This window comes from Grampus griseus, assembly GCF_964374135.1.
Source record: "Grampus griseus genome assembly, chromosome: 3".
Classification (NCBI taxonomy): Eukaryota; Metazoa; Chordata; class Mammalia; order Artiodactyla; family Delphinidae; genus Grampus; species Grampus griseus.
The window spans coordinates 59551837-59572979 of record NC_139019.1 but is presented as its reverse complement, the minus strand read 5'-3'; the positions used below and the strand labels follow the sequence as shown (position 1 = coordinate 59572979).

The window sequence follows — 21143 nt, the reverse complement described above, 5'->3', positions numbered from 1 at the left end:
GAAGATCCCACATGCCGCGGAGCGGCTGGGCCCGTGAGCCATGGACGCTGAGCCTGCGCGTCCGGAGCCTGTGCTCCGCAACGGGAGAGGCCACAGCGGCGAGAGGCTCGCGTACCGCAAAAACAAACAAACAAACAAACAAACTATGGTACAGCCATGCTATAGAAGACAGTGTAACTATTGGCAAAAAAGTGAGGTAGATTTTTCTGAACTGATTTGGAAACTGTCCAAGTAACATGCTCAGTGAGGAAAAATCCTTTTCAAACCAATGTAAATAGTAGTGATTTCATTTTTATATACACATAAACTATATCATTATATCTAGAAAACAAGCGGGAGGGAGAGATACTCAACTATTTTACATGGTTATTCAAGGTAGCGGGTGGGAGCTATTAGGGGCCTTTCGCTTTGGCATTATTTAATTTTTGAGTTTTGTATCACCTTGTATTACTTTTTACTCAGAGGGGGGAAAAACCTTTTCAAAGAGTTGCAAGCCTTTGATTTTTCTGAAATGTAAGGTCTGATGGGAAAAGAGAGGAGATAAGGAAACTGGAATGATAACTGCAACAGTATTTAGCATCCATATACAACTTTCAGAACTAAACTAACGTTGTTAATTCTGACTCTGACGAATCTTAACATTGACACTACAGGACTCATTTATGGAGAGCAGTGAGGAAGTGCCTCGGTGTCTCTGGGTGGGAAAGAAAATGATGTTCACAGATCTTTCATCTGTAAACCTGTATCTCTAGTCACAGTCTGATTTTGGATTCTCAGGCCAAGGCCAGTTGCCTCTTGAGCGGTAATGGCACAAGCGCTATTGCCAACAGCGATACACAAAGAAATCACACACACAGAGCTCGTGGGGATCTGTCTGCAGCAAAAAATCATGCATTCAAGAAGTGAGGGCCAATTCAACTGGAATTACACACCCCAGGGAGAGGGTGCAACTAACTGTCGTAGTTGTCTGTCTCTAAGAGCAGGCCTAGGCCACAAGCTGACCTTTCTTGCTGGTTTCTCTATTTCTGTTTCTAAGCTCTGGTCCTACCATTTGGAATGCACAGAGCCAGAGTCAACAGCAGGAGGAAGTCACATTATGCTTCTGGTTCCTGATTCTGACTTGTGATCCTAACCACACTTTTGAAGAAGCACACTGCCTGGTGGCTTTTGAAACACAGAAATTTATGGGCTTATTTTTCAGGGTTTATCTGCTGTGAGTGCTCCAAATATGAAAAGAAAGAATGAGAGGACCTTTCCAGAAAGAGTTCCTGGTAAAAGCATGTAAGACTCATTCAAGCATGGTGCTTCCCAAGCTTCCCTGACAGAAATGAGTCCAAGGGTGTGAAAAAAGCTGACAGCATAAAGTGTGTGTGTGTGTGTGTGTGTGTGTGTGTGAGAGAGAGAGAGAGAGAGAGAGAGAGAGAGAGATGTGTGTGTGTGTGCCTGTTTTAAACAAAGGTCCTTTGGAATTTTCTTTTGTAGACAAACAATAATATAGTACTAGTACTATGACTATGTAGGTCAAGGACTTCCCTGGTGGCGCAGTGGTTAAGAATCCATCTGCCAATGAAGGGGACACGGGCTCGAGCCCTGGTCTGGGAAGATCCCACATGTCGTGGAGCAACTAAGCCTGTGTGCCACAACTACTGAGCCTGCGCTCTACAGCCCATGAGCCACAACTACTGAGCCCGTGTGCCGTAATTACTAAAGCCCACACGCCTACAGCCCATGCTTTCCAACAAGAGAAGCCACCACAATGAGAAGCCTGAGCACCACAAGGAAGAGTAGCCCCCGCTCACCGCAACTAGAGAAAGGCTGCACACAGCAACGAAGACCCAACGCAGCCAAAATAATAATAAATAATAATAATGTAGGTCAATTGAAATTTTATCAAAAATTTTTCTATAAATATATACCACAATAGCCTATAGGATAGTCAAATTTTGACCATATACAAATGAAGCTTATAAATGCATATAAAGGCAGCTCATTACTCTGTAAATACACTGAATATATTCATATTTATTATCTTATAGCACATATAGGCACGCATTAACTTTCCTTCTCTGTTTTACACACATAAATATTTATTTAAAAGGAACTGTATAGGGCTTCCCTGGTGGCGCAGTGGTTGAGAGTCCGCCTGCCGATGCAGGGGACACAGGTTCGTGCCCCGGTCCGGGAAGATCCCACATGCCGCGGAGTGGCTGGGCCCGTGAGCCATGGCCGCTGAGCCTGTGCGTCCGGAGACTGTGCTCCGCAACGGGAGAGGCCGCAACAGTGAGTGGTCCACGTACCACATAAAAAAAAAAAAAAAAGGAACTGTATATGTTTTGCAGACTTATATTAATATATAAACTCTTACATAAGCTGATATCCATGGACGAATAATAATAAATCAACTATGTTCATTTTGTGAACAGGCATCGTTTTAGGAAACTGAAAAGCAAACAAAAATAAATATTGGGAATTCTTACATTAGGTAGAAAGTTGGAGTAATAGACTCTAAAGCCATTTCTGGGGCTCAGGTTCTCTCTGATTCTAAGATCTTGTGCCTGGACCAGATGAAGCCACAGGAAAACCTCTCTTGAGTATAGATCCATGGTAAGAAATGGAACACTTTCAAAATTGAACAGAACAAAACAAACTTGTAAGCCACAATTTGTACTGACACAAGTGCCCAAAGGTTGGTAGAGAACTTGTAGCAAAATGATACTTATTTTCCATATTAGCAAATCAGTCAATCTGCTTTCAAATCAGCTGTCCTTAAAAAAATATATATATATATTTTTTGTGATACGCGGGCCTCTCACTGTTGCGGCCTCTCCTGTTGCGGAGCACAGGCTCCAGACACGCAGGCTCAGCGTCCATGGCTCACGGGCCCAGCCGCTCCGCGGCATGTGGGATCTTCCCGGACCGGGGCACGAACCCGTGTCCCCTGCATCGGCATGCGGACTCTCAACCACCACGCCACCAGGGAAGCCCTAAAAAACTATTTTTTTCTAAACAGTGCTCCATACAACTTCATGATCCCTATTCTATTCCAGACGAAGATCTCTTTGTTCTTTGCACATGGTGTCAGCAAGAGTTTGCTGCTCTTGATCAGTAAAAGCTCTCTCTTCATTTCCAGCGGATTTTTAATGACAGAGCACAGAAATGCTCATGGAATCCACTCTTAGAAGAAAGTTTTTCTCCCCAGGGTGGGGATGAGGAAGGGGCTGTAGTATTTCCCGTGTTATGACAACAGAGGTCAGCCTGAGTGTTCTTTGTTGCTGGTGCCAAAGGTCGCACTCATACATCTCCACTAACTGTTGACCTCTCTACCTGCTCCTGTTTTTCTAGCCCCATTTCTTGCCTTGTAGCCTCTGATCCAGAACAAATCGTTTAACGCTTGACAAGCGAAACAGCTGCTTAGCTCATGATTCAGGCCCAAAATGGCCCATAGAGTTTTGTCATTTATGTCAAAAAAAATTCCATTCTAACAGGCTAGGAAACGCATGGCCATCACAATGACCTGGGAGCTCAAGGAAGGGGACATCACACCCTGCTTCCAGGCACAGTGGGTGGAAATATGAGGCTGGAGAGGTCCACTCCATCAGCCCCATAGCCGGATATTGCTCACTTGTATCCAGTTTAAACCCACCCAGAGAACAGCCTTCTGATCTTTGTGGTGTTTGTGGTCATAGGATGTTTGTGGTCATAGGATGCTTCATGAAAGGGCCCAGCCCGGGTGGAGATGCTCAACCTTCCTTCCTCACAGCCTTCCAGACCAGGAATGTGGAAGCCAGCCTCTACTCTCTTCCCTCCCTGTGTCTAGTCAATCACTGAGAATATGATGCTATTTTCTGTATTTCTCCCAAACGTGTTCCTTTCTTTCCACCTCTGCGTTAGGCCAGGCCCTCACCCCTCGTTCAGCTCACCCTAACAGGGCTGATGCGCAGAGGGCATGGATCTGTAGGGCTGTGCCCACTTCTGCAATACTGAAGTATGTGTGTCATGGATACTGCCCTGAGTCCTGAGCCTTGGATCTCTCCATGGTCCAGCAACAGCGGGGTCTGCTTGACCCAGCAGGGGCCTCAGGACCTGGTGCCAGTGCTTTGGCTTTCTTCTCCTCTGACTGGGAAATGCCCTGTGGTTAAATGATTTTAATATCTCCTGCTTTTCTCTTCTGAGAACAACGTGTGTTAATTTTATTAGGAATAGCTGATGTACAATATTATATGTTTCAGGTATACAACACAGTGATTCACAATTTTTAAAGGCTATACTCCATTTATAGTTATTATAAAATATGGGCTATATTCCCTGTGCTGTGCTATAAAATATATCCCTGTAGCTTATTTATCTTAGACATAGTGGTTTGTATCTCTTAATCTGCTACCCCTATCTTGCCCCTCCACCCTTCCCTCTGCCCACTGGTAACCGTTAGTTTGTTCTCTGTATCTATGTCTGTTTCTATTTTGTTATATTCACTAGTTTGTTTCATTTTTTAGATTCAACATATAATTGATTATAATATAGTATTTGCCTTTCTCTGACCTATTTCACTAAGCATAATACCCTCCAAATCCATTGTTGCAAATGGCAAAATCTCATTCTTTTTCTTATGGCTCCGTAGTATTCCGTTGTGTACATATACCACATCTTCTACATCGATTCATCTGTTGATGAACACTTAGGTTGCTTCCATATCTTGGCTATTGTAAATAATGATACTATGTACATTGGGGTGCATGTACCTTTTTTTTAAAATATGTACAGATGGCACATGGTGCCAATTTTATTTGCAGATATTATAGTATTCCAAAGTTCACAAGTTAAGCCTTTGCCACAGCCTTGGCTAAATCTTGAACGAGTGCAGAATTCAGCTGTGCTAGAGTGCTGATCTTAGCACGCTTAGATGTGGCCTACTTGTTCTTGATAGTCATGTGCTTTGTAAGCCCACGATTCACCATGACTATATTCTTAGCCAGGTGTTGCATAACAACAAGAAGCGATTGTTGACCGTGTATGACAGGTAATGCTGTAGAGTTGGTGTCCATCCACCATCATCAAGAATTTTCAGTGCTAAACAAAAAGCTCCCACTGCAACCTGAGAAGGAGGAAAGTGCACCATATCGTAGTCCAACATAGTTCCAACAGATATTTGGCCAAAGTTTGTAGCTCAGCATCAACCTCTCCAATCTTAGATGCTCTCCTAAGGAAATGCAGGGGTAGAGGGCGACCCAGACTAAAATTTAAAGCTCTTAGAATCTTCATTTCCATCTGTCTGATTTGGTACTTAGTGTAGGTGTTGTCAGTCACAAAGGCAAAGTCACCAATTTCTGGAGGGTACATTTCCTCGTATTTGCTTGCAATAAACATGGCAGTGACACCAACCAGCTGCAGCATCTTCTTGGGCACACAACTATCCTGCATGAACTGGTCAATAATGGAAACAGTCATGTACATGGTCTCCTGGAGTAAGTGAATTTCATTTGAACCTGCACTGGCCAGTCAGTTAGGATGGCTCTCATGTTTCCAGTGATTTCACGACCCAGTAGGTATTTTGGTCTGACTGCTTCCTCTTCCTCCAGTTGTCTCAGATAAGCATAGATATCTTTTACATATTCACTACAAAGGTTTGGATCCGCTCCATCTTCTGCACCCACATCACTCGCTGTAAGAATTACATCAGAGAAAGCCCGACACACATATTCTCCTGCAGGGGCACAGACAGATGTTTCCATGGGGCTTGGAGAGGGAGTATCAACCAAAATAGGCTCAGGGGGAAGTTTCTCTGCTTTAACAGGCTCGGGTTCTGGCTCTGGCTCCAGATCCAGCTCCGCTGGGGGCTCCGGCACAGGTATAGGAGTCTTTTCCAGAGGTTTTGGTAGATTTTTAGCAATAACTTTTCCAGCACCTAAAGTTTTTGCTTCCTTTTTCAGGGGTAGTTTGGCCTGTGGCTGTTCACTGACTTTGTTGCCGATGTCTCCAAGAGCTGTCCTTGGCCTCAGCCCGGGCTTAGAGGTTGCAACAGTGGCCACAGGCACGCGCTTTGTGCCTGCCATACTGACCTTCGCCTTATTTTCAGCATTAATTTTCGTGTTCTTCCTCTCTCCATCCGTCTGCACCCCAAACTCTCCCACCATTTTAGGGGCCCACTGACTGCCATCCTCCCCCCAAATCTGTCCCGGTCCACTCCTGCCAGGGGAACTCCAGCAGGCGAGATAGGGAGAGGAGACACAGCGAGCCAGGAGAGCCGCGTTTGTTCACCGTCCTTAGCAGCTCATCCTGGTGATCCAGAGCGCCATGGCGTCCTCTGCACCAGGCAGCAGCTCAGTGGGGAGAAGCAGAGCACGGGAGCCCCAGACCAGCCGGGGACCTTGAACCCACCGCAGGCCAAGAGCCATTCCCTCATGTACCTTTTTGAAGTAGTTGTTTTCGTTTTTTTCTTCAGATATATACCCAAGAGTGGAATTGCTGGGTCATATGGTGGTTCCATTTTCAGTTTTCCTTCTTTTTTTTTTAGTAGTTATTTATTCATTTGTTTGCACTGGGTCTTAGTTGCGGCCAGCGGGCTCCTTAGTTGTGGCTCACCAGCTCCTTAGTTGCAGCACATGGGCTCCTTAGTTGCGGCAGGCGGGCTCCTTAGTTGTGGCATGCAAATTCTCAGTTGCAGCATGCATGTGGGATCTAGTTCCCTGACCAGGGGTCAAACCTGGCCCCCCTGCACTGGGAGCATGGAGTCTTATCCACTGCACCACCAGGGAAGTACTGTTTTCCACAGTGGCTGCACCAATCTACAGGCCCACCAACAGTGTACAGTTCTCTCCACACCCTTGCCAGCATTTGTTATTTGAATACCACCTCTCTTTAACAGAGTTTCCAACCAGCTTCCAACCTGCCTAGTCTAATCTATCTTCCACGTACCTTCAAGAGATCTCTCCATAAGAAAAACGGAATCACAAACTCACTTACTAGCTTGAAACCTTTTAGTGGTTCTCCACTGGCCCTTCAGGATAAAGTTCAGATTCTTTAGCGTGACCACAGGGCCCTCCAAGACCTGGTTCCTGCCCTTCTCTCCAGCCTCATTCCTCAGAAATCCCTCCTTCCAATCTTTGCTACCTGCTGTGCAACATCTTTACATCTTTACCCTTCCCCGTCCTCGTCAGTTTGGAGAACTCCTAAGCTTCAGTCTTCTTTTCACCAAGTAGAGAGGAACATCCTCTGTAAATTCTTCCAGACACATTAACAAGTATTCACTTCCCCCACTGAGCTATCTTGGGATCCTGTGAATTCCCACAGCCCTTAGCATGGTGCCTGACACAGAGAAAAGCCGCAGCAGAGTAATCATTCATCGGCAAGTCTCTTCCTGGAGGGCAGGGGCCACGTCTTATTCATCTTTAGTACAAAACGTGGCAAAGAGTAGTCACTCGACAAATGCTTATTAGTTAATCAATAAGTAACCTGTTCTTGGATTCCTTTAAAATCAGAGTATTTGCCTAATACCTTCAAAAGTGACTTTTTGGAAACATATCATTATATTTCCTAATTTCCAAATATATGGAGTTTTGTTTCGGTAACTGATTTCTAGCTGAATTTCCTTGTGGTAGGAGATCATGCATGGTGGTATTTTGAAATATGTTGGAACTGTTTACGATTTTTAAAAAATTTTCTTATTTCTTGGTCGCACCACATGGCATGTGGGATCTTAGTTCTCCAACCAGGGATCAAACTCAAGCCCCCGCAGTCAGTGGAAGTGCAGAGTCTTAACCACTGGACCACCAAGGACGTCTTTACAATTTTTGTTTTTTCAAGCTTTATTGAGGTATGATGGACAATTTTAAAATGTACCCGTTTAAGGTGTACAAAGTGATGATTTGATATATATATATATAGCTTGTGAAATGATTATCATAATCAAGTTAATACACATATACACCAACCCACATTTAAGATCTACTCCACAAATTTCAAGTATACAATACAGAATTATTTATCTGTTGTCACTATAACACACACAGAACTATGGTCATATTAGATCCCCGGAACTTATTCAACTTACAACTGAAAGTTTGTACACTTTGCCAATACTTCTTCATTTCCCCCAGTTTCTAATGTTATAGTTTGGCTTCCCTCTAGAGCAACGAATGTACTTTCTCGTGGACAGACTTAAGACTTCCCCCACACGAACTGGACTTCCTTTTGGAAAAGTAAAACTCTCAAGAGTTCATATACCAATACGTAACTCAAAGGGGCACTTCTCATGTCTTTAAAGCATGTTTCATACAGATTGTTTGAAAATAGAACATAGGAATCCAAATCAGTTCAATTGTTGGCAGAAACCCAGTTCACTCTTGCCCATCCCTGATTTATGACCCTGCGTGAGACATACAAATGCTATTTCTCCTCACCCGCCCCCACCCCCTTTCCCTTTGTTTCAAAATGTCAGGCATCTACCCAGAGTTACATTTCACCTTTGCTCTCTGGAAAGGCTGATTGCTTGGGTCATTAATCTTGGCCCAGAAAGAAGGTCCTCACTGCTACCCACTGTGGAAATGATTGGTCCTGGTGCATCCCAGAGAATGGTTTTCTAGGGTTGCGGCGCCAGAAAAATCAAACCCAGAGTGACTGAGTCTGGGACAAGCGCAGCAGTTTTTCACTCAACGTCACCTTCTCTGGCTGCTACTTAAGAGAAATGATGTAAAAACTCAGGGAGCCCACGGTGACAGAGCACTAGAGCACAGGCAGACTGCTGCTCCAGGAGAGCAGCTATAAAACCAGCTTTAACCAGAACGCTAGTACCGGCGCTTACAGATTCACACGTGGGCTCCCTTTCTCCTCATGATGGCGCACCCCACTCCGATTACAGTTGTGGTAAAGGACAGGAAGCTTTGAGCTTCCAACTGCAGCCTCCAGGAGGGATACAGATAAGTGCATTCAAGGCCTGTAGCAGATTCCCAGAATATTTATAGTACACTCACCATGTGCCAGGTACCTCACGCACATCATCTTGTTTAATGCATCAACGATCCTGCTTTCCCTGCCACCCCGATCCCCTGCCGCAGGGTGGCCACATAAAATCAGGTCACCAGTCATATTCGATCTAAAAAATTTTTAGTATAAGTATGTCCCATGCAGACTTCCCTGGTGGCACAGTGGTTAAGAATCTGCCTGCCAATGCAGGGGACACGGGTTCCAGCCCTGTTCCGGGAAGATCCCACATGCCGCGGAGCAACTAAGCCCATGTGCCACAACTACTGAGCCTGTGCTCTAGAACCCGCGAGCCACAACTACTGAGCCCACATGCCACAACTACTGAAGCCCGCGCACCTGGAGCCCGTGCTCCGCAACAAGAGAAGCCACCGCAATGAGAAGCCTGCGCACCACAACGAAGAGTAGCCGCCGCTCACCACAATTAGAGAAAGCACTCACGCAGCAAGAAAGACCCAACGCAGCCAAAAATAAATAAATTAAAAAGAAAAAACAAGTATGTCCCATGCAATATTTGGGACATACTTACACTAAAAATTATTTGCTGTTTATCTGACATTCACTTTTTAAAAATTCAAGTATAGTTGATTTACAATGTTGTGTTAGTTTCAGGTGTACAGCACAGTGATTCAGTTATACATAAATATATATCTATTCTTTTTCAGATTCTTTTCCCTTATAGGTTATTACAAAATATTGAGTATAGTTCCCTGTGCTATACAGTAGGTCCTCGTTGGTTATCTACTTTATATATAGTAGGATGTATAAATTAATTCCAACCTCCTAATTTATCCCTTTCCCCCTTGGTAATCATTAGTTTGTTTTCTATGTCTGTGGGTCTATAAAATTCACATGTAACTAGGCATCCTAGTTGCATTTTTATTTGCTAAATATGGTAATCATATCTTAGGAGACATTTGGCAATGTCTGGAGACATTTTTTTATTACCATGAGCTTGGGGGAGGAGGGTTACTACTGGCATCTAGTGGGCAGAGGCCAGGGATGCTGCTAAATATTTTATAATGCACAGGGCAGCTCCTTCCACCCCCAAAGAATTATCCAGCCCAAATGTCAATAGTGCGCAGGATGAGATCCTCCTGTAAACTAGTCATTGTGCCCATCTGTGGCACAAGTACTCAAAATTGATAGAGATAATAAGGATATTTTAAAACTTGTTTTCAGACAAAGGTTTGGAAACCAGACTTCAGAAGACTTTAGATTTTATTCCTGTACGAACGCATTTTGTTTTTCTGTTAGGTTTTGTTATTAAGTTTTAAGCTCTTTTGATTTTTTTTGCTATGAAATTGATCTACAGGGGTTGCCATTTTTTTCTACTCATATGCTGTTTTTTTCTTTATTTAAAAAATAAATTTATTTATTTAATTTATTTATTATTTTTGGCTGTGTTGGGTCTTCGTTGCTACTCCTCGTTGTGCTGCACGGGCTCCTCATTGCAGTGCCTTCTCTTGTTGCGGAGCACGGGATCTAGGCATGTGGGCTCAGTAGTTGCGGCTCGCGGGCTCTAGAGCGCAGGCTCAGTAGTTGTGGTGCACGGGCTTAGTTGCTCCGCGGCACGTGGGATCTTCCCGGACTGGGGCACGAACCCGTGTCCCCAGCATCGGCGGGTGGACTCTCAACCACTGCGCCACCAGGAAAGCCCCCTCATATGCTTTTAAACACACCCTAAAGAACAAGTAAAGGTGGCACACAATAAGAAGAACAAAGGAATGTTTTTTCCCCCTGGGGTTTTGGTAGAGGGCTGCATTCTCCATCAAATGCTTTCTGATAACACCTGCAGCATATAAATGCTTATTACCAAAAAAAAAGGTAATAACCATCTACTTCCTGTAGCATTTGTGTTCTTGTTTCATAGTGTGGGAAAGTTTGCTCTTAAAATTCCCTGCTAATCCTCAGGGATGGGGAAACAGTGCCATTAGTAGAAGCACCTGGCTTTAACCACCTGACCCAACAAGGTCACTCTAGCAGAGCCGGGGCCATTCAGCAGGAGGGGCCCACACTGGGTTCCAAAGACCTGCACTCAGAACTCTGGGAAACATGTATTCTCTTCAGGTCGTCTCAGCGCCTGCGTCCTGGGGTCCACCTCTCTGTTCCCATGCCTCATCCAGCCCCATGATATCACCATCACCAAAGTTCACTACCTTCTCTCAGCACTCACAGCCATCAACCGTAATGACTCACCTTTTCTTCCCTTCTGCCTGATCTCCTCCTCAAACCCTGCTGCTTCATTTTCCAGTGTCCTGGAGGATGGCTCAGTAAGTCCACCTCAACAATGAAATGCTTTACTCCAGCGTCAACCTTGCCACTCTCCCCATTCTGTTTTGAACTTGCCCATTAGTGACTCCCCTTTTGTCTACCTGCTGAATACAGTATCAAGATTCCCTTTTTCCTATCTTGAGCTCCTTGTATCCCAGGGGGCTCCTCCTGCCCTAAGCAGAGTCCCTATGGGCACGCAATGACCAGACTTTCAAATATGCTCAGATAACATACTCATCTTAGGCTCCAGTGGGACATGGCTACAACCCCCTTTATAGATTTAAAAACTGAAGATTAAAAAAAAAAGTCAGCCTTAGCACTGAATTACCATTGTTCAACATCATTGGTCTTCAGGGTCATGCAAATTAAAACCACAGTGAGACACCATTCCATGCCCACCTAGGGCTGGCAACGATGTGGGGCAACTGGAACTCTCAGACATTACTGGTGAGAGTGTAAAATGGTACAACTTTAGTTTCTTAAAAAATTAAACACACATCTACCCTGTGATCCAGAAATCCTACTCCTGGGTATTTATCGAAGAGAAATGAAAATGTAAGCAGAGCTGAAGCTGCTCAAAAGACTTGTATAAAAATGGTCAGAGAGGGCTTCCCTGGTGGCGCAGTGGTTAAGAATCTGCCTGCCAATGCAGGGGACACGGGTTCAAGCCCTGGTCCAGGAAGATTCCACATGCTGCGGAGCAGCTAAGCCCGTGCACCACAACTACCGAGCCTGTGCTCTAGAGCCCACGAGCCACAACTACTGAAGCCCGTGTGCCTAGAGCCCGTGCTCCGCAATAAGAGAAGCCAGCACAGTGAGAAGCCCACACACCACAACGAAAAGTAGCCCCCGCGTAGCAACGAAGACCCAACGCGGCCAAAAATAAAAATAAATAAAACAAATAAATTTATATTAAAAAAATGGTCAGAAAGCAGCCTTTAGGAAAATTAAAATTAACCCCTCTCCTCCCCCCAAAAAAGCCCCACATAAAACTGCAGGCAACTCAAATGTCCATCAATGGGAGAACGGAGGAACACATTATGTGAATCTATATAAAGGGATTCTATTTTACAATAAAAAGGAATGAACTACTGATACATGCAACGTTATGAATTTATCCATGAATTTTTAAAACATTATGCTGAGTTAAAGAAGCCAGAAAGTTCTATACTTTATTTCTGTGAAATTCAGGAATGGGCAGAACTAATCTTTGGCTATAGAAATCAGAACAGTGGTTGACTTTGGGGTGGGGAGTGGAGGGGCTGACTGAAAATGGGTATAATACCCCATTTATCTTGATCTGGGTGGTGGTTACATGGATGTATACAATTGTCAAAATCCGTAGAAGGGCACACTTAAGAGGAATCTTTTTGTGTGTAAATTACAACCTCAATTTAACAAAGAGTGGTCAGATGACGACAGGAGCAAGATCACATTATCAGTAATATACCAAAGTTCCAGGCATAGGACTAGATACTTTATAAACTAATCTGATTTGGAAGCCTTCAGACTGTATTGCTTTGGGCTTAGCACTATGTCAACTGGTTGTGTCTGAACAGACAACATTCTTTTTGCTTTTAACAGCAGAGGTGATCAAAGGCCAGGCAGGGCTCAGGTTCCATACTGAAGCTCCTTCCACTCTCTTGGCCAAGCTCTCCCGGACAAAGGTAACTCCTGAAGAGGGAGTTCCTAACCCTGGGGACTAGGGAAACGCAGGCCATTCCTCCTTGCCAAAGGGAGATTTCCTGAGGCAGTTGCCCTTCTGATCGTGACCATGCTATGCTGCCCTGGTCTCTAGCAGCCATCTAGATGCATCACATACAAACTACAGCCTGCAGTGAACCGCCACACGGTCCGGAGTTACTGCTTCTAAGGATTCAAACTACAGAAGAGATAGTTCTGACTTTTGTGACCTCAATGAGGACTTCACCTTCACCTTCTACCGTATATCTCCTAGCCAAACTCCTGACACACACACACACACACACACACACACACACACACACACACACACAGGAGCTAGAAAGAACATTTAGCCCCAGAGGCAGCAATAATTGTGAGATTATTGAATAAGATTGCATGTTAATTAATAAGATTAATAGATAAATAGGGAAAGCAAGTAATTTCTTTGCTTAACTCAGGGGCTCTCGAAGTTTTGTAGCTAAAGAACGCTTGTGGAGGTTTCTAAATTCCACGGATGCCTCGAGGTCGGTGTGAAGTCTGACAACCCGTCTGGATAAGCTAAGTGGAGGTGTGCTTTGATACACACCTGATTTAAAAATTAAGGAAGATTTTTAAAAAAGGTTTTCAGAAGTCTAGCAGTCATTTTCGTTTGGTAGGAGGCAGGTTGAAGAAGTTTAAGTGCAATTTTAGAGACTGACAAGCTTAGTAACGAGGAGGAATTTGCTGGTCAAGTTTGTTTTATAAATGCCTTTGTCTTCTGAGGGCAAGGTGAAGGTGTGAACTGGCCAGTGTTTGTTAGTTTCATGAAGGTCTTGAAAAGATGAACATAGTGACATTTTAAAGGGGAGGCAGATCAAAAAGAAGATTTGGGAGTGGGCGGTATTCTGGGGAATGAGTTTCCATGGAAACATTCTCCTTCCATCAGAGTCCAGTTTGCACAAAGGCAAACCAAACAGAGTTTTAAAAAATACCTCACGAGCTCTCTGATAGACTGAGTTTCCAGAGGTGACAAAGGAAGGAAAAGTTTCTGACATTAAATCAGGACAGGCACAAATTACAAAGCTAAAATGCACCCCTTGTCCATTCTAGGGTGTTCTAAGAAATGGTAGACTGTGATTAACCCTAACCAACACTGGGGGGCACCCTGGGTTCATAGGATACAGACATGAGGTGCTTTTAAAAGGCTTTTCCCTGCTGACCTTTACCTGCAAGTCTGAGGGGAAGCTGGAATCAAGTCAGACTCCCTGTCCTAAAAGCTAAGCCCACGAAAGTTGTTACGCTTTTTCTTTCCTGCAGGATTCTCGTTCACATGCATTCTAAGTCAACTGCTGCACTCTTAAATTAAACCTGGCAGGGTACCTGCCCTGGGGGGATAAATACATAGATTGGAAAGGTAGGGTGCCCTCCAGCCCTGACGGCTAGAGACCCAGCCAGGGGCAGCCAAAGCACAAAGCAGCCTCAGTGAGGGTTAGAATCTAAGGTGGAGCTGTTAAGGGTTGGAGATCAGTATTGTTTAAAGTGAAAATCCAGACAGACTGGTTCAAGATGGCGGAGTAGAAGGACGTGTGCTCACTCCCTCTTGCAAGAGCACTGGAATCACAACTAACTGCTGAACAATCATCGACAGAAAGACACTGGAACTCATCAAAAAAGATACTCCACATCCAAAGACAAAGGAGAAGCCACAATGAGACGGTAGGAGGGGCGCAGCCACAGTAAAATCAAATTCCATAACTGCTGGGTGGGTGACTCACAGACTGGAGAACGCTTACACCACAGAAGTCCACCCACTGGAATGAAGGTTCTGAGCCCCACGTCAGGCATCCCAACCTGGGGGTCTGGCAACGGGAGGAGGAATTCCCAGAGAATCAGACTTTGAAGGCTAGGGGGATTTGATTGCAGGACTTCAACAGGACTGGGAGAAACAGAGACTCCACTCTTGGAGGGCACACACAAAGTAGTGTGCGCATCAGGACCCGGGGGAAGGAGCAGTGACCCCACAGGAAACTGAACCAGACCCACCTGCTGCTGTTGGGGGGGTCTCCTGCAGAGGCGGGGGGTGGCTGTGTCTCACCATGAGGACAAGGACACTGGGAGCAGAAGTTCTGGGAAGTACTCCTTGGCGTGAGCCCTCCCAGAGTCCACCATTAGCCCCACCAAAGAGCCCAGGTAGGCTCCAGTGTTGGGTCGCCTCAGGCCAAACAACCAACAGGGAGGGAACCCAGCCCCACCCATCATCAGACAAGCAGTTTAAAGTTTTACTGAGCTCTGCCCACCAGAGCAACACCCAGCTCTACCCACCACTAGTCCCTCCCATCAGGAAGCTTGCAAAAGCCTCTTAGATAGCCTCATCCACCAGAGGGCAGACAGCAGAAGCAAGAAGAACTACAATCCTGCAGCCTGTGGAACAAAAACCACACTCACAGAAAGACAGACAAGATGAAAAGGCAGAGGGTTACGTACCAGATGAAGGAACAAGATAAAACTGCAGAAAAACAATTAAATGAAGTGGAGATAGGCAACCTTCCAGAAAAAGAATTCAGAATAATGAGAGTGAAGATGATCCAGGACCTCGGAAAAAGAATGGAGGCAAAGATTGAGAAGATGCAAGAAATGTTTAACAAAGAACTAGAAGAATTAAAGAACAAACAAACAGAGATGAACAATACAATAACTGAAATGAAAACTACACTAGAAGGAATCCATAGCAGAATAACTGAGGCAGAAGAACAGATAAGTGACCTGGAAGACAGAATGGTGGAATTCACTGCTGCGGAAGAGAATAAAGAAAAAAGAATGAAAAGAGGACTTCCCTGGTGGCACAGTGGTTAAGAATCCGCCTACCAATGCAGAGAACATGGGTTTGAGCCCTGGTCCAGGAAGATCCCACATGCCACAGAGCAACTAAGCCCGTGTGTCACAACTACTGAGGCTGTGCTCTAGAGTCCATGAGCCACAACTACTGAGCCTGTGTGATGTGACTACTGAAGTCTCAACGCCTAGAGCCTGTGCTCCACAACAAGAGAAGCCACTGCAATGAGGAGCCCGTGCACTGCAATGGACAGTAGCCCCCGCTTGCTGCAACTAGAGAAAGCCGTGCATAGCAATGAAGACCCAATACAGCAAAAAATAAATAAATAAATTTATTTAAAAAAAGAAAAGAATGAAAAGAAATGAAGACAGCCTAAGAGACCTCTGGGACAACATTAAACGCAACAACATTCGCATTATAGGGGTCCCAGAAGGAGAAGAGAGAGAGAAAGGACCCAAGAAAATATTTGAAGAGATTATAGTCGAAAACTTCCCTAACATGGGAAGGGAAATAGCCACCCAAGTCCAGGAAGCACAGAGAGTCCAAGGCAGGATAAACCCAAGGAGAAACACGCCAAGACACATAGTAATCAAATTGACAAAAATTAAAGACAAAGAAAAATTATTGAAAGCAACAAGGGAAAAATGACAAATAATATACAAGGGAACTCCCATAATGTTAACAGCTGATTTCTCAGCAGAAACTCTACAAGCCAGAAGGGAGTGGCATGGTATCTTTAAAATGAGGAAAAGGAAGAACCTACAACCAAGATTACTCTACCTGGCAAGGATCACATTCAGATTTGATGGAGAAATCAAAAGCTTTACAGACAAGCAAAAGCTAAGAGAATTCAGCACCACCAAACCAGCTCTACAAAAAATGCTAAAGGAACTTCTCTAAGTGAGAAACACAAGAGAAGAAAAGGACCTACAACAATAAGCCCATAACAATTAAGAAAATGGTCATAGGAACATACGTATTGATAATTACCTTAAACGTGAATGGATTAAATGCTCCAACCAAAAGACACAGGCTCACTGAATGGATACAAAAACAAGACCCATATATATGCTGTCTATAAGAGACCCACTTCAGACCTAGGGACACATACAGACTGAAAGTGAGGGTATGGAAAAAGATATTCCATGCAAATGGAAATCAAAAGAAAGCTGGAGTAGCAATACTCATATCAGATAAAATAGACTTTAAAATAAAGCATGTTACAAGAGACAAGGAAGGACACTACATAATGATCAAGGGATCAATCCAAGAAGAAGTTATAACAATTGTAAATATATACGCACCCAACATAGGAGCACCTCAATACATAAGGCAAATGCTAACAGCTCTAAAAGAGGAAATCGACAGTAACACAATAATAGTGGGGGACTTTAACACCTCACTTACACCAATGGACAGATCATTCAAACAGAAAATTAATAAGGAAACACAAGCTTTAAATGACACCATAGACCAAATAGATTTAATTGATATTTATAGGAAATTCCATCCAAAAACAGCAGATTACACTTTCTTCTCAAGTGCACACGGAACATTCTCCAGGATAGATCACATCTTGGGTCACAAATCAAGCCTCAGTAAATTTAAGAAAATTGAAATCATATCAAGCATCTTTTCTGACCACAACGCTATGAGATTAGAAATCAGTTACAGGGAAAAAAATGTAAAAAACACAAACACATGGAGGTTAAAAATACGTTATTAAATAACCAAGACATCATTGAAGAAATCAAAAAATACCAAGAGACAAATGGCAACAAAAACACAACGATCCAAAACCTATGGGATGCAGCAAAAGCAGTTCTAAGTGGAAGTTTATAGCAATACAAGCCTACTTCAAGAAACAAGAAAAATCTCAAATAAACAATCTAACCTTACACCTAAAGGAACTAGAGAAAGAAGAACAAACAAAACCTAAAGTTAGTAGAATGAAAGAAATCATAAAGATCAGAGCAGAAATAAATGAAATAGAAACAAAGAAAACAATAGCAAAGATCAAAAAAACTAAAAGCTGGTTCTTTGATAAGATAAACAAAATTGATAAACCTTTAGCCAGAGTCATCAAGAAAAAGAGGGAGAGGACTCAAATCAATAAAATTAGAAATGAAAAAGGAGAAGTTACAACAGACACCGCAGAAATACAAAGTATCATAAGAGGCTACTACAAGCAACTCTATGCCAACAAAATGGACAACCTGGAAGAAATGGACAAATTCTTAAAAGGGTTTCACCTTGCAAGACTGAACCAGGAAGAAATAGAAAATATGAACAGACCAATCACAAGTAATGAAATTGAAACTGTGATTAAAAATCTTCCAACAAACAAAAGTCCAGGACCAGATGGCTTCACAGGTGAATTCTATCAAACATTTAGAGAAGAGGTAACACCCATCCTTCTCAAACTCTTCCAAAAAATTGCAGAGGGAGGAACACTCCCAAACTCATTTTATGAGGCCACCATCACCCTGATACCAAAACCAGACAAAGATACTACAAAAAAAGAAAATTACAGACCAATATCACTGATGAATATAGATGCAAAAATCCTCAACAAAATACTAGCACATAGAATCCAACATTAAAAAGATTATACACCATGATCAAGTGGGATTTATCCCAGGGATGCAAGGATTCTTCAATATATGCAAATCAATCAATGTGATACACCATATTAACAAACTGAAGAATAAAAACCATATGATCATCTCAATAGATGCAGAAAAAGCTTTTGACAAAATTCAACACCCATTTATGATAAAAACTCTCCAGAAAGTGGGCATAGAGGGAACCTACCCCAACATAATAGAGGCCATATATGACAAACCCAGAGCCAACATCATTCTCAATGGTGAAAAACTGAAAGCATTTCCTCTAAGATCAGGAACAAGACAAGGTTGCCCACTCTCACCACTATTATTCAACATAGTTTTGAAGTCCTAGTCACGGCAATCAGAGAAGAAAAAGAAATGAAAGGAATACAAATTGGAAAAGAATAAGTAAAACTGTCACTGTTTTCAGATGACATGATACTATACATAGAGAATCCTAAAGATGCCACCAGAAAACTACCAGAGCTAATCAATGAATTTGGTAACACTGCAGGACACAAAATTAATGCACAGAAATCTCTTGCATTCCTGTATACTAATGAATGAAAAATCTGAAAGAGAAATTAAGGAAACATTCCCATTTACCATTACAACAAAAAGAATAAAATAACTAGGAATAAACCTACCTAGGGAGACAAAGACTTGTATGCAGAAAACTATAAGACACTGATGAAAGATATTAAAGATGATACAAACAGATGGAGATATATACCATGTTCTTGGATTAGAAGAATCAATATTGTGTAAATGACTATACTACCCAAAGCAATCTACAGATTCAATGCAATCCCTATCAAATTACCAATGGCATTTTTTTTACAGAACTAGAACAAAAAATCTTAAAATTTGTACAGAGACACAAAAGACCCTGAATAGCCAACGCAGTCTTAAGGGAAAAAAATGGAGCTGGAGGAATCAGACTCCCTGACTTCAGACTATACTACAAATCTACAGTAATCAAGACAATATGGTACTGGCATAAAAACAGAAATATAGATCAATGGAACAGGATTGAAAGCCCAGAGGTAAACCCATGCACCTATGTTCAACTAATCCATGACAAAGGAGGCAAGGATATACAATGGAGAAAAGACAGTCTCTTCAATAAGTGGTTCTGGGAAAACTGGACAGCTACATGTAAAAGAATGAAATTAGAACACTCCCTAACACCACACACAAAAATAAACTCAAAGTAGATTAGAGACCTAAATGTAAGACTGGACACTATAAAACCTTTAGAGGAAAACATAGGAAGAACACTCTTTGACATAAATCACAGCAAGATCTTTTTTGATCCACCTCCTACAGTAATGGAAATAAAAAGAAAAATAAACAAATGGGACCTAATGAAACTTAAAATCTTTTGCAAAGCAAGGGAAACTACAAACAAGATGAAAAGACAACCCTCAGTATGGGAGAAAATATTTGCAAATGAATCAACAGACAAAGGATTAATCTCCAAAATATATAAACAGCTCATGCAGCTCAATTTAAAAAAAAACAAACAACCCAATCCAATAATGGGCAGAAGACCTAAATAGACATTTCTCCAAAGAAGACATACAGATGGCCAAGAAGCACATGAAAAGCTGCTCAACATCACTAATTATTAGAGAAATGCAACTCAAAACTACAATGAGGTATCACCTCACACCAGTTAGAATGGGCACCATCAGAAAATCTACAAACAACAAATGCTGGAGAGGGTGTGGAGAAAAGGGAAGCCTCTTGCACTGTTGGTGGGAATGTAAATTGATACAGCCACTATGGAGAACAGTATGGGCATTCCTTAAAAAACTAAAAATAGAATTACCATATGACCCAGCAATCCCACTACTGGGCATATACCCAGAGAAAACCATAATTCAAAAAGACACATGCACCCCAATGTTCACTGAAGTACTATTTACAATAGCCAGGTCATGGAAGCAACCTAAATGCCTATCGACAGAAGAATGGATAAAGAAGATGTGGTACAAATATACAATGGAATATTACTCAGCCATAAAAAGGAATGAAACTGGGTCATTTGTAGAGATGTGGATGGACCTAGAGACTGTCATACAGAGTGCAGTAAGTCAGAGAGAGAAAAACAAATATCGTATATTAACACATATATGTGGAACCTAGAAAAATGGTACAGATGAACTGGTTTGCAGGGCAGAAATAGAGACACAAGTGTAGAGAACAAACATGTGGACACCAAGCGGGGAAAGTGGCGGGGATCGTGGTGGGATGAATTGGGAGATTGGGATTGACATGTATACACTAATATGTATAAAATGGATAACTAATAAGAACCTGCTGTATAAAATAAATAAAATTAAATTAAAAAATTCAGAAAATAAAGTGGAAATCCTTGCCCACCGTTTCATAAAAAGACCATAGCACATATTCTGCAACCCACCTGCCATCTCTTTGTTAGGTTTTGAGTTTTTAAAAAGGGACCGGGGGTCTTCCCTGGCGGTCCAGTGGTTAACTTCGCCTTCCAATGCAGGGGGTGTAGCTTCAATCCCCGGGTGGGGAGCTAAGATCCCACATGCCCCACGGAAAAAAAAACCAAAACATAAAAGAGAAGCAATATTGTAACGAATTCAATAAAGACTTTAAAAATGGTCCACATCAAAAAAATCTTTAAAAAAGTAAATAAATAAAAAGGGATCAGGAAAAACAATCTTGACAGTGTACTTCGTATCTCCGAGGGGCTGAAGTGAGGCAGTCCACTCTCTAGTGGACCAGGGCTTAGCAGAATCCCGGGGAAGAGCTGG

The 21143-nt window shown here is 42.8% G+C and overlaps 1 protein-coding gene and 1 pseudogene across 2 annotated transcripts in view; both read right to left on the bottom strand.

The window, feature by feature from the left end:
• SV2C (synaptic vesicle glycoprotein 2C) overlaps positions 1-21143 on the bottom strand; it is a gene marked incomplete at both ends in the record, with an annotated part of 178614 nt that overhangs the window by 38337 nt on the left and 119134 nt on the right. The window lies entirely within an intron of this gene.
• LOC309820923 (G2/mitotic-specific cyclin-B1-like) lies at positions 4818-6131 on the bottom strand (annotated as a pseudogene). The gene has a single exon. The product of its transcript is annotated as a G2/mitotic-specific cyclin-B1-like (transcript).